This window comes from Capsicum annuum, chromosome 4 (genome assembly GCF_002878395.1).
Source record: "Capsicum annuum cultivar UCD-10X-F1 chromosome 4, UCD10Xv1.1, whole genome shotgun sequence".
Taxonomy (NCBI): domain Eukaryota; kingdom Viridiplantae; phylum Streptophyta; class Magnoliopsida; order Solanales; family Solanaceae; genus Capsicum; species Capsicum annuum.
Window position 1 is genome coordinate 17,464,147 of NC_061114.1, and position 13,936 is coordinate 17,478,082.

General features: G+C 39.0%; 1 pseudogene; it reads right to left on the reverse strand.

Annotated features, from left to right (window-relative positions):
* LOC107869077 overlaps positions 1–12,877 on the reverse strand; it is a 36,420-nt pseudogene extending 23,543 nt beyond the window's left edge.
* Positions 12,878–13,936: the final 1,059 nt, after the last annotated feature.

Genomic DNA, 13,936 nt, shown 5'->3' on the forward strand with positions numbered 1-13,936 from the left:
ATCTGGAGAACTATCTGACTTCTTTTACAGAGACTGAGTCTGAAACTGTGGGAGGTAGTTGTTTAACCAACATGCCCCATATATGCCATTATGGCTAAGCTGGGGTCCAATCTCTTCCCTAATTGGAAGGGTGTCAATACCGCACCACTAGTAAGGACAACATGTGAGCAACCCTCATATAACAGGTAACTCTAGTGAGAACAGAGGGAGCCCTCATATAACAGGTTAAGCCACCTCATATACCCTCATATAACAGGCTGTGATGTCTCAGCCTATGCTGGCTACATAGTTTTGGAACGCAAGGATGACTGCTAAGAATCAAACCCTCCTATATAGGTGAGTTCCTATCCTTGGGTTCACTCGGTGCTAACTCCTACTCCTATCTGAAGAGATTGAACATGATTTAACTGACTGTACATAAGTGGAACTTACTGAATTCCATTGACTGATGGAATACTACTGATATCTTATAACTAACTGAGACCATGAGGTTTCCTGAGTCACATGACTGACTGAATTCTATTGAGTCATGGCTTGATTTTGTATATCGTAAAACATGACATGGCTCTAGGCACACAGCTATAGTTTTTGGGTATGAATACCCCCAGGACTTGATGGAGGAAAACTTACACAACATGACTGACTTGATCATAAGATTAGAGTCCACAATTCACATTATCATAAATAGGGGATATTATACATCATGTAGTTCCTCAACATATTAAGCATGGTAGGGAGTGCACAGCTATATTTCATGTGTATATTGTATATCTCCATTATCACACATGCTTCATACCACAATAATAGCAACACATGAAAAGCATGGAATCCATATTAAAGTATATAGCTAACATGGACTTGTTATTTAGACATCATGGAACCATATAAACATGAATTTCTATCATCCTAAGCATTTTATCGAACACCTTGCATGCATTCTTTAAGGCAGAGGTGTGTTTCATAACTTGCACCATTTTACACCACCTAAAGTTCATAGTTTTCAACTAACAAGCCTATATATTCCATGACAACACCTCTAGATATCATTTTGAAACTTAAACAACAATCATCAACATGTACATGCTCATATCACCACAAAAAGTTAACAAATAGTATTTAAAACATGGTTCTTGAGCTCTATGGATGGATTGGATCCATAGATGAACACTACGCATACCTGACTCAGGGTTCTTGACATTTTTGAACTTGAAGGATTTGAAATCCTTCGATTCTTGAAGAGGATTGGGTCTTGTTCTTGGGGATTAAATTCAAAAAGAAACCCTAGTTTTTGTTTGTGGAATAACATGAGCAAAATAGCTAAATTCGGACTTATCTGGGTATATAGGTGAGTGGTAGGTGACCAAAATACCCCTATTAAATGACCTGGAAATAAACTGAATATGGCGTATGACGGTCCGACTGACGGTCTATCAGAAACTTGACAGTCTGTCACTTAACTCGTCAGATGTGGACCAAAAATAGGGTTCACTGGATAAGAGTTAACTGCCTGGATGACGGTCTGTTACAACTTTGATGGTCCGCCAACTCATCCGTCAGTCCTTATCCAGACGTGGCTCAACTGCCTTGGTTGTGACAGTCAAAGTGGTGGTCCGTCACTTATGTGGCGGTCCGTCAGCTTGGCCATCATACCTGGGCATTTCTAACAGTTCCAAGTAAAACGTCCATAACTTTCTCGTCTAATGTCAGATTTGGACAAAATTATTACCGTTGGAAAGCTAACTCAATTTCCCACATGATAGAAAGTGAAAATATCAAAAATACCACGTGTACAAAAATAATTTTACATTTCAAAGTAAGTCCTAGCATCCTTGAGATGATTTCTAGCTAGGAAAAAGGCACAGGTATTACAATATATTCCCCTAGAGAACATTCATCCTCGAATGGAACTGACTGAGAGGCGAAACAATAATCTGAACATGAGTAGCTGGAACATTATCTTAAGACTGATAACTGAACGCGTTATACTGAACATGCATATCTGATACACGTGTAACTAATTCATGAATGCATGACTGAGGTTCTCGCAATGAGAATGCATATCTGATGCATGATTATTTACTGGACTGATACATGCATGCATGACTGAATATGCAATGGTACTTGATACCAAATTTGTGATGGAACATGAACACAAAATAAAATATCAAGTTGTATTGAATGCTGAACGTGAAACTAAATAAGCTTAAGGAGGACTGCTACCTTGAGCTTGATCTGGGTTGGCGGAGAAAAGGTGAGGGTACTTGGTACGCATGTCTGCTTCTGCTTCCCAAGTAGCTCCCTCAACGAACTAATTTCGCCAAAGAACTTTCACTAGAGGGGCTTCTTTGTTTCTCAACCTACGAATCTGATAGTATAAAATTTTGACGGGAATCTCTTCATAAGAGAGGCTGTCCTGAACATCAATGTTCTGAATAGGGACTACAACTGCTGGGTCACCTATGTACTTCTTGAGCAAGGAGACATGGAAGACCGGATGAACTGAGACAAGATCTGAAGGCAATTCGAGCTCATAAGCTACCTTGCCGAAGCGACTGAGAATCCTGAAGGGACCGACATAGCAGGGATTGAGTTTCCCTTTCTTGCCAAACCTCTTCACTCCCTTCATGGGAGAGATCTTGAGATAGACATAGTCATTGACCTCGAACTCGAGATCCTTTCTACGAACATCTACATAAGACTTCTGTTGGCTCTGAGCAGCCCAAAGTCTCTCTCTGATCAACTAAACTTTCTCTAAGGTATCGAATACCAAGTTAGGACCGATGACTGAGGCCTCACTAACTTCTAAACAACCAACTGGAGATCTACACCTCCTACCATAGAGAGCTTCGAATAGAGCCATCTGAATACTAGAATGATAGCTATTGTTGTATGCAAACGCAATCAGAGGCAAGTGTTATCCAGACTTCCCTTGAAATCAACTGCACACACCCTTAGCATATCTTCAAGAGTTTGAATGGTCCTCTCTACTTGACCATCTGTCTGAGGATGAAAGGTGAGACTGAGATGAACTTGGGTACCAAAACCCTTTTAGAATGCTTTCCAAAAGTGAGAGGTAAACTGTGTACCTCTATCTGAGATGATAGATAATGGAACACCATGTAATCTGACCAAATCCCTAATATAGAGTTTGGCGTAATCCTCAGTTGAATAAGAGGTACGAACTAGACGAAAATAAGCTAACTTGGTCATTCTTTCTACAATGACCCAAATTGAATCATGCTGATGACGAGTTCTAGGTAAACCTATCATGAAGTCCATATTCACTTCTTCCCACTTCCAAGTAGGAATGGTGAACTCCTACATGGAACCACTAGGTTTCTGATGCTCTATCTTAACCTGCTGATATGTAGAGCACTTAGCCATAAACTCTGCAATATCTCTCTTCATACCACTCCACCAATAGATCTCCCACAAGTCGTGGTACATCTTAGTGGCCCCTGTATGAATAGAGTAGCACGCACCATTCGCTTCTGTAAGAATTCACTGCCTCAAGTCATCTACACCAGGAACACTCAAACGACCCTGACAACGAAGAACACCATCTCCCTCTTAGGAGAAAACTTCTACCTTCTGATCCTAAACTGACTCTTTTAGCTTGACAAGGCTAGGATCCTTGTCTTGCTTCTCTTTTACCTCAGAAAATAGAGATGACTCTGAACTACTCTGAACACATACACCACCCTCTGAAGAGTCAACTAAGGAACGTCTAGTCTGGAAAGCTGATGAATTTCCTGGGCTATCTTTTTATTGCTATCCTCAACGTGAGAAACACTACCCATAGAGAGTCTACTGAGAGCATCGGCCACAACGTTGGCCTTGCTCGGGTGATAAAGGATACTCATCTCATAATCCTTCAAGAGCTCTAACCACCTTCTCTGACGAAGATTAAGATCTTTCTGAGAAAAGACATACTGGAGACTCTTATGATCTATGAAGACATCTACATGAACTCTGTATAAATAATGCCTCCAAATCTTTAAGGCAAATACTACGGCTGCTAACTCAAGATCATGAGTAGGTAATTCTTTTCATGGGGCTTTAACTGTCTGGAGGCGTAGGCTATGACCTTACCATGCTGCATGAGGACACAACCTAAACCCACTATGGATGCATCACAATTTACTACGAACCCATCTGAACCATCTAGAAGAGCTAGAACTGGAGCTGAAGTGAGTCGAGTCTTCAACTCCTAAAAACTCTTCTCGCATGAATCTGACCATTGAAACTTGACCTTCTTCTGAGTCAATATGGACATGGGAGATGCAATAGAATCAAATCCCTCGACAAACCATCTGTAATAGCCATCCAAACCTAAGAAACTCCTGATATCTGATGGAGATACGGGACGAGGCCAATTTTTTACCGCTTTGGTCTTCTGAGGATCTACTCTAATACCATCACAGGAAATAATATGGCCAAGGAATACTACTGATCTTAGCTAAAATTCGCACTTACTGAACTTTACGAATAATTGATGATCCCTGAGAGTCTGAAGAACAATCCTAAGATGGTCTGAATGATCATGCTCAGTGCGAGAATAGACAAGAATATCATCTATAAAGACTATAACAAATATGTCTAATTACTGCTTGAACACACGGTTCATCAAGTCCATGAAAGCTACAGGGGCATTGGTAAGACCAAAAGACAGGACTAGAAATTTGAAGTGACCATACCGAGTACGGAAAGCTGTCTTTGGGATGTCACGTTCTCTAACTCTGAGCTAATGATAGCCCGATCTGAAGTCTATCTTGGAGAAATAACTAGTAGCCTAAAGTTGGTCAAATAAGTCATCTATTCTAGGAAGCGGATACCTGTTCTTGACCGTGACTTTATTGAGCTGACGGTAATCAATACACATCCTGAGAGAATCATCTTTCTTGCACACGAATAAGACTAGTGCACCCCATGGGGACACACTGGGCCTGATGAATCCCTTATCTAAGAGATCCTTTAACTGATCTTTTAGCTCTTTGAGTTCCGCAGGTTCCATTCTATATGGAGGAATAGAGATAGGTTAAGTATCTAGGAGAAGGTCTATGCTAAAGTCTATTTCTCTTTTGGGAGGAATGCCTGGAAGATCTTTAGGAAAGACGTCTGAATATTCATTAACAACTGGAACTTATTCAAGTCTAGGATATTTGGAACTGGAATCTTTAACATGCACGAGATGATACACATACCCCTTAGAAATTATTCTCCTTGCCCGAAGGTAGGACACAAGCTGACCCCCGAATGATGAAGTACTACCCTTCCACTCTAGGATGGGCTCATTTGGGAACTGAAATTGAACTATCCGGGTCCTACATTCGACTGTGGCATAGCAGGAATGAAGTCAATCCATGCCAAGAATGACATCAAAATCAGTCATCTCTAATTCGACTAAATCTGTTGACGTGGATTTCTGAAATATCATAATCGGACAGTTCCTATATACCCGTCGAGCTATGATGGTTTTACCTACTGGGGTAGAGACTAAAAAAGGCTCTGCTAAAATTTTGGGACTGATTTCAAAATTGCCTGCTATGATGGAGTGACAAAAGACAAGGATACACCTAGATCTAGCAAAGCATAAACATGAACATGGAAAATCTATAACATACCAGTAACGACATCAGGAGAATTTTCCTGATCCTGTCGAGTCTGAAGAGCATAGAGTCTCTTTGGGCGTTGCCCACTAGTAGCACTGGAAGTGGCATCCTGCTAGTTCGAGTGACCGAATTAAGCTGTGGAATGATTTTGCTAACCCTGAGGACCTGGCTGAGGATAGTCTCTGACTCTGTGGTATGGCTTACCACAACCGAAACAAATGCCTTGACCCGCTCTACATATACCCTAATGGTGTTTACCGCAAGTCTGACACTGAGGATAAATACGGGCATTACTAACACTGCCCTGAGATTTAGAGCCTGGTGCTCTATCTCTGTTGCCATCTCAGAATTTTGGCACTGGGGCACTAGCGGAGAAAGGATCTGGAGCTGCTGACTTAGGACAAAACTACGAATGGTTTCCTCCTTCGGATTTAGGCTGAGCAAAACTGAAACTGCCTGATCTTGCTCTCTTGTTCTGCCTCTCCCTAGTTCTAACCTTCTTCTCCTCTATCTGCTGGTCATGGTTCATGAGCCTGGCTGAAGTCATATCACTATTCACATCATAGACCTATACTCATTTACCATGCTATCATTCACCCCTGACACGAACTTGCTCATCTTAGCCCTGTTGTCTGCAACCACATGAGGGGCATATTTGGCTAGCTGAGTGAATCTTAGAGAATACTCTCTAACCATCATATTTCCCTGCCTAAGTTTGATGAACTCAAGAACTTTGGCTTCCCTTAGCTCTTGGGGAAAGAATCTGTCTAAGAAAGTCGTGACAAATTCCTCCCACTCTATAGGACCTGCATCCTCTAACCTCTCAGACTTTCACTATTTGTACCAAGTGTGAGCAATATCCTATAACTGGTATGCAGCTAACTCGGCGCTCTGAACAAAACTAACTCCCATGATTTCAATGACCTTTTGGACTTGGTCAATGAACACCTGAGGGTTTTCATCAGACTTAGACTAGAAGAAAGATTGAGGGTTCATTTGGGTGAAGTCCCAAATCCTAGCTGCTGCGAAATCGGCCACTGGATTGGCCGGAATAACTGGTGGCCATTCATTCTGGGAAGCCACAAACTGAGCAAGTGTGGTGAATGTGACCCTAAACTCCGCATGAGAAACATGCTCTCCCAAAGGATCTTCGGGCTGAGGAACTGGCTGGTTTCTTCTCTTTGGAGGCACATTCTGAAATAAGAGAAGAACGGATTATACTGAGAGTTTAACTTAAGTTTATGCTCACTAGCACAACATGAATACTGAAAGAAGGGAAACTATTCCTAAAATATCTCATAGCCTCATGTATATAAATGTGGCGCACAACACACCCATGCACAAGACTCTACTAGATGTGGCTTTCAGACTTCCTAGGACACTATTGAACCTTAGGCTCTGATACTAAGTTTGTAACACCCTGATTATCTGAACCGGAATGCTATACGATGCTTATGACTCCGAGAGACCACAAGCTAACCCTTGACTGATATCTATACTTGTACACTGCAATATACAATGTAATAGTGCGGAAAATATGAACATGCAGTCCATAAGGTTCAACTAAATAAAAAATTGTCAAAGCATAATATCCATATGGATAAAAGATACCAAAAACAATTGAAAACTGAATCAAATCTGAACTAAATCTGAATACCTGAAAGCCTCTAAGTACTGTCTGAATAAGGAGTTGAAGGAACATATCGCCAACTAACTCTGTCTAACAAAACTAAGCTAAAATAATAAATGAAATAAAATAATATCGTCCTCGAATGGATGAGGACCACTACAACTCTGCAGTTGGATGCTACTACTGTTCTAGAGCTCATATCTCTGAACCTATGGTGTAACATGAAAGAAAGCACCATAGCGCAAATGCATCAGTACAACTGGAGTACTGAGTATACGAGTGAGGTATACTAATATAAAAGGGTTTACATACACAAACAATGCTAACTGGCTGACTGATATGAACGTGAGAGTGTAAACTTACATACATAGTAACTGAGATTGTGAGTACGTGATACCTAAATCTGTACGCTAATGCATGGTTTACTGATAGCTGACATAGCTGAAACTATAGTTCTGATAACATGCGCGACTGTATCTGACAGTCTTAAATTTGATGGAACTATCTGAGTTCTGTACTATAACTAAATTTGACTGTATCTGACAGTCCTAGTATACTAATATCTGGAGAACTATCTGACTTCTTTTACTGAGACTGAGTTTGAAACTATGGGAGGTAGTTATTTAATCGACATGCCCCATATGTGTCATTATGGCAAAGCTGGGGTCCAATCTCTGCCCTGACTGGAAGGGTGTCAATACCGCGCCACTGGTAAGGACAACATGTGAGCAACCCTCATATAATAGGTAACTCTAGTGAGAATGGTGGGAACCCTCATATAACAAGTTAAGCCACCTCATATACCTTCATATAACAGGCTGTGATGTCTCAACCTATGCTGGCTACATAGTTCTGGAATGCTGGGATGACTGCTAAGAATCACACCCTCATATACAGGTGAGTTCCCATCTTTAGGTTCACTCGGTGCTAACTCCTACTCCCATCTGAAGAGATTGAACATGATTTAACTGACTGTACGTGAGTGGAACTTACTGAATTTCGTTGACTGATGGAATACTACTGATATCTGATAACTGACTCAGACCATGAGGTTTCCTGAGTCACATGACTAACTGAATTCTACTGAATCATGGCTTCATTTTATATATCGTGAAACATGACATGGCTCTAGGCACACAACTATAGTTTTCGGGTACGAATACCCCCAGGACTCGATGGAAGAAAACTGACACAACATAACTGACTTGATCATAAGATTAGAGTCCACAATTCACATTATATAAATAGGGGATATTATACATCATATAGTTCCTTAACATATTAAGCATGGTAGGGAGTGCATAGCTATATTTCATGTGTATATTGTATATCTCCATTATCACACATGCTTCATACCACAATAATAGCAACACATGAAATGCATGGAATTCATATTAAAGTATATAGCTAACATGGACTTGTCATTTAGACATCATGGAGCCATATAAATATGAATTTCTAGCATCCTAAGCATTTTATCGAACACCTTACATGCATTCTTTAAGGCAGAGGTGTGTTTCATAACTTGCACCATTTTACACCACCCAAAGTTCATAGTTTTCAACTAACAAGCCTATATATTCCATAAAAACACCTCTAGATATCATCTTGAAACTTAAACAACAATCATCAACATGTACATGCTCATATCACCACAAAAAGTTCACAAAATAGTATTTAAAACATGGTTATTGAGCTCTATGAACGGATTGGATCCATAGTTGAACACTACGCATACCTGACTCAGGGTTCTTGACGTTTTTTAACTTGAAGGGTTTGAAATCCTTCGATTCTTGAAGAGGATTGGGTCTTGTTCTTGGGGATTAAATTTAGAGAGAAACCCTAATTTTTGCTTGTGGAATAACAATGAGCAAAATGGCTGAATTCGGACTTATCTGGGTATATAGGCGAGTGTTAAGTGACCAAAATACCCCTGTTAAAATGACCTGGAAATAAACTAAATATGGTGTGTGACGGTCCGTCAGACACTTGAAGGTCCGTCACTTATCCCATCAGACGTGGACCAGAAATGGGGTTCACTGGATAAGAGTTAACGACCTGGATGACGGTCCGTCACAACTTTAACGGTCTGTCAACTCGTCCGTCAGTCCTTATCTAGTACTTGGCTCAACTGCCTTGGCTATGATGGTCAAAGTGGTGATCCGTCACTTATGTGGCGGTCCGTCAGCTTAGCCATCATACCTAGGCGTTTCCGACAATTCCAAGTAAAACGTCTATAACTTTCTCGTCTGATGTCAGATTTGGACAAAATTGGTACCATTGGAAAGCTATCTCAATTTCCCACGTGATAGAAAGTGAAAATCTCAAAAATACCACGTGTACAAAGATAGGTTTACATTTCAAAGTAAGTCCTACCATCCTTGAGATGATTTCTAGCTACGAAAAAGGCACGGGTATTACATTAAATCACTTAGATAAGCACGCAACCGAACCTAATTGGTTATCTTGAAAGGCAGTGCCCTCTGATCTTCAAAGGAGTTGTGCATGTAGCTGATGACAAGTTCTTTCGGTTGATAATTCAGTCCACAAAAGTTGATGATTAAGTTCACAAAATCATCATACGAAATATCACTTTGGACTGTCATAGCTATCGTCTGTAGCATTTCACCCTCCTTCAACGTCATACATATTGATTGCTCTAATGACCCATTGACCATGACAATCCACCCCTATAGTTATTGATCCCTCTATTAGGTGTACCTAAATAAAGTCATTTGTTAAAAGAAGTTGATAGTGATTTCATAGTGCCGTGAATAAATCCCAACAGATGTGTTATCTGTTGTAACAGGTAAGTGATCATTCGCAACAAATTACTTACCTGTTGGGATTCATGTTACGCTCCTTAATATCTGTTGCAATAGATGAAGTGCCTATTGGGATTGATGTTATAGTACTAAATCACCTTTGAGTTGATTCCAACAGATGAGTGACATATTGCAACAGATAATTAATCTGTTGCGATAGATGACTTACCTGTTGCAACAGGTTAGTAATTTTTTGTAACAGATATTTACCTTATTGCAACAGACAACACTTCTGTTGGAATCGTGTTCAGGTTAAGTTGCAATAGGTTACTAATTTGTTGAAACAGATATTTATTATGTCGCACGATAACTAATCTATTGCAACATATGTGTCAAATGTTACAACAGATGACCTATCTGTTTAAACATAAATCCAACATATCGGTCTTCCATTGAAACAGACGTCTCATCTGTCACAACAGATGATTTATCTGTTTAAACAGATGGATCTTATGTTGGATTCATGATTGGGTTCTATCTATTGTTGGAAAACAACAACACAATAACCGTTACCCAGATGACAAATTCAACTAAAAATTATAATTTGACTTACTAAGGTCTCCTATGAAGTAATGCCAAAGTGGAAAGTGATGTTCGAAATAAAATTTGACCTAAGAAATTGGTCAAATAGGAACAGTAGCGGTAACAACAACAACAACAATAACAAATGGTCAACAAGAAGAAGATGAGATGATAATGAAGTAGAAGATGATGATAATGAAACATAAGATGATGAATGAAGCAGCAGCAACAATGAACAACAAAAATCGCTAAGAGAGAGAAAACAACAATGGGTGAGAAGAGAGAGAAAAGCGCATTTTTTCCTCCGTTTTTCGTTATATAGGCTAACATTTGGATCAAAGTATAAATTTAAAAACTTGTGGATTATTTTCAAACTTTCCCAACTTTCTTAATCCATAATAAAGTAATTGTCACCTCCACCAATAATTAAGACTTGTATCACCTACACCTCATTTTAAAACTATTTTGTCACCTACGGCCCAAAGCCCCAACAGACATGTCATAAATATCTATTTTATCTTTTTTTTAATTAAGTATTATTAATTTTTTTATATATAAATGACTTAAAATAATTAATTAGGGATAATATAATAAAATTACGGAGCAGCTAAAGCAGGAAGCAGGCATGTTGACAAAGAGATGTGCTTCTTCACTCTTATTAATAGTAGTACTGCCCTTTGTTGGCATGTAAACGGGAAAAAGCAACTTGTCTCTAGGATTTGAAACCATATGAAGCATTGATCTTCCATCGATTTTGTAAAGCGCTAAGGTTATATCATCTTCAAGAAACATCCCATTATGAATAAGAGAATTCATTTGATTTTACTCCTCCTTTGGCCGCAATCCGATTTTTGACATCCTGGATAGTATCGAAAATCGTCGAAAAAATCGTGATTGCACCTTCAGCATAGAGTCTCTTTACCAACAATGTCCTCGGGACTGAATTGTCGATATGTGCATGAAGGATGGAGTTTTCGATAATGCCACAATCGATTAGCTTCTGTTCATCTGTTAGCTGAACATCTTTTGAAAATAGTTGCTGAAGACATTCCGGTATGCCCTCCTCTTCATGTAATAAAGATTTGACCATTCCGATACTATCTGATTTTTTAACCCTTATAGCAACTGTTTTACTGACATTCAAGTACATAGTCATCTGCGACAGGATAAAATAAAAGCAAATATGGTCCATAATGGTGTATTTTTATGCATTAACATTTATTACTGTGAAAATTCAATAGTACAATGAATTCGGTTTCAGTACAATAACGGTGTTTTCACTAGCCCAACTAGTTCAAAGTCAAACTTGTACCACATATTGCTTATTTGAGGGATACGGGTTTCTTCATTCATAAGGCTTGAAGGTTAAAATTGTGGCGAGGATGACCTCGCCCCGCGTTCATGCCTATCACTATGAAAAACACAAGAGCCAATACTGGAAAAACTGAACAACAAAAATTACACACGTTCAGACATCCTAATAATTAAATAACGGCTTCTTTTGTTGGATACGGAGACATATATACAACAAAAACATATCCAGTGTAATCCTACAAGTGGGGTCTTGAAAGGCACACTGTACGTAGACGTACCCTTATCCCTGGTTGAAAGACGGTTTCACATAGCCTTAGAACACTGGAAAAACTTAACAACAAACACTACACACACTCAGACATCCTAATAATCAAACGATTTCCTTTGTTGGATACAGAGACATATATAAAACAAAAACATATCCAGTGTAATCCAAAAAATGGGATATGGGAAGGTACATTGTACATAGACGAACCCTTATCCCTGGTTGAAGGACGGTTTCTGAGAGCCTTAGAACACTGGAAAAATTGAACAGCAAACATTACACACATTCAGACATCCTAATAATCAACGGTTTCCATTGTCGGATACAGAGACATATATACTACACAAATATATCTAGTGTAATTCTACAAGTGGGATCTAGGAAGGTACATTGTACGTCGACGTACCCATATCCCTGGTTGAAAGACGGTTTCACATAGCCTTAGAACACTGGAAAAAATGAACAGCAAACATTACACACATTCAGACATCCTAATAATCAAAAACGGTTTCCTTTGTTGGATGCGGAGACATATATACAGCAAAAACATATTCAATGTAATTCCATGAGTGGGATCTTGAAAGGTACATTGTACCTACATAGCCTTATCGATCCCAGGTTGCAAGACGGTTTCACATAGCCTTAGAAGGTACATTGTACGTCGCCTTAGAAATTCAGACTTCCTAATATTTAAATTAACAGTTTCCATTATTAATTAGGATACATATATATAACAAAAAGTGTAATCACACAAGAGATTCGGGGAAGATAGAGTGTACGCAGCGCACTACCTTCTTGTGAAGGTAGAAAGACGGTTTCACATGGAAATAGAAGGTACACTGTACTTTAGACTTAGAAATTCAAACTTCTTAATATTCAAACAAGGCATAATACAAACATGTTCTTTAACTTGGCGTCAAATCACATTTGTAACCTCCAAATTTGGGTGTGCACAAGTAGGCACTTAAACTTGTATAAAGTTGAACAAATAGACACATTCTTATATGGCATCCTACGTGGCCAATTCTTGTCTTGCATGACGTCCTATGTGTATTATACGTGTGTGTCTACTTGTTCATCTTTATAGAAGTTTAAGTGTCTACTTGTGCACACCCAAAGTTGGAGGTCATAGATGTAATTTAAAGTCAAGTTAAAGGGCATGTTTATGTATTATTCCTTCAGACAATAGTTTCCAATGTTGACTAGGATACATATATACAATAAAAATATATCCAGTGTAATCACACAAGTGAGATCCGGGGAGGATAGAGAGCACGCAACGTTATCTTTACCTCCTCGGTTCTCGAGTAAGGCATTTCTCAAGATCCAGGATGAGCCATGCATATACATTGCAGAGAGTCGGATCCATAATTTAAACTCTATGTGTTCAACGTTTTATGATTCTTAGCGTTGAATCCGTTAAACATATTTAATATTATGGTATCATGTCTACTATCTAATAAATTTTTACACGTAAATTTATACTCCACATCGAAAGTTTTACCTGTTCTTCTTCTATTTAGTTTCATTAGTTTTGGTGTATCTCATGTTGAGAGTTATTAATACTTTTGCAACGCCTTGAATGCTTCCTTGAGTGTTAATATGTTTTTATATGGAATTTACTTCAATTAAGCCCTTCACTTTTCAGGCGAAAGAGCGTGATAAAATTAGCCCGTTAAAATTCGTCCGGCCCATTTAAGTTATGTTACATGTCTATTTTGTTGGTCTTTAATTTTTGGCGGAACCCATTGATAGACACCTAAAATTT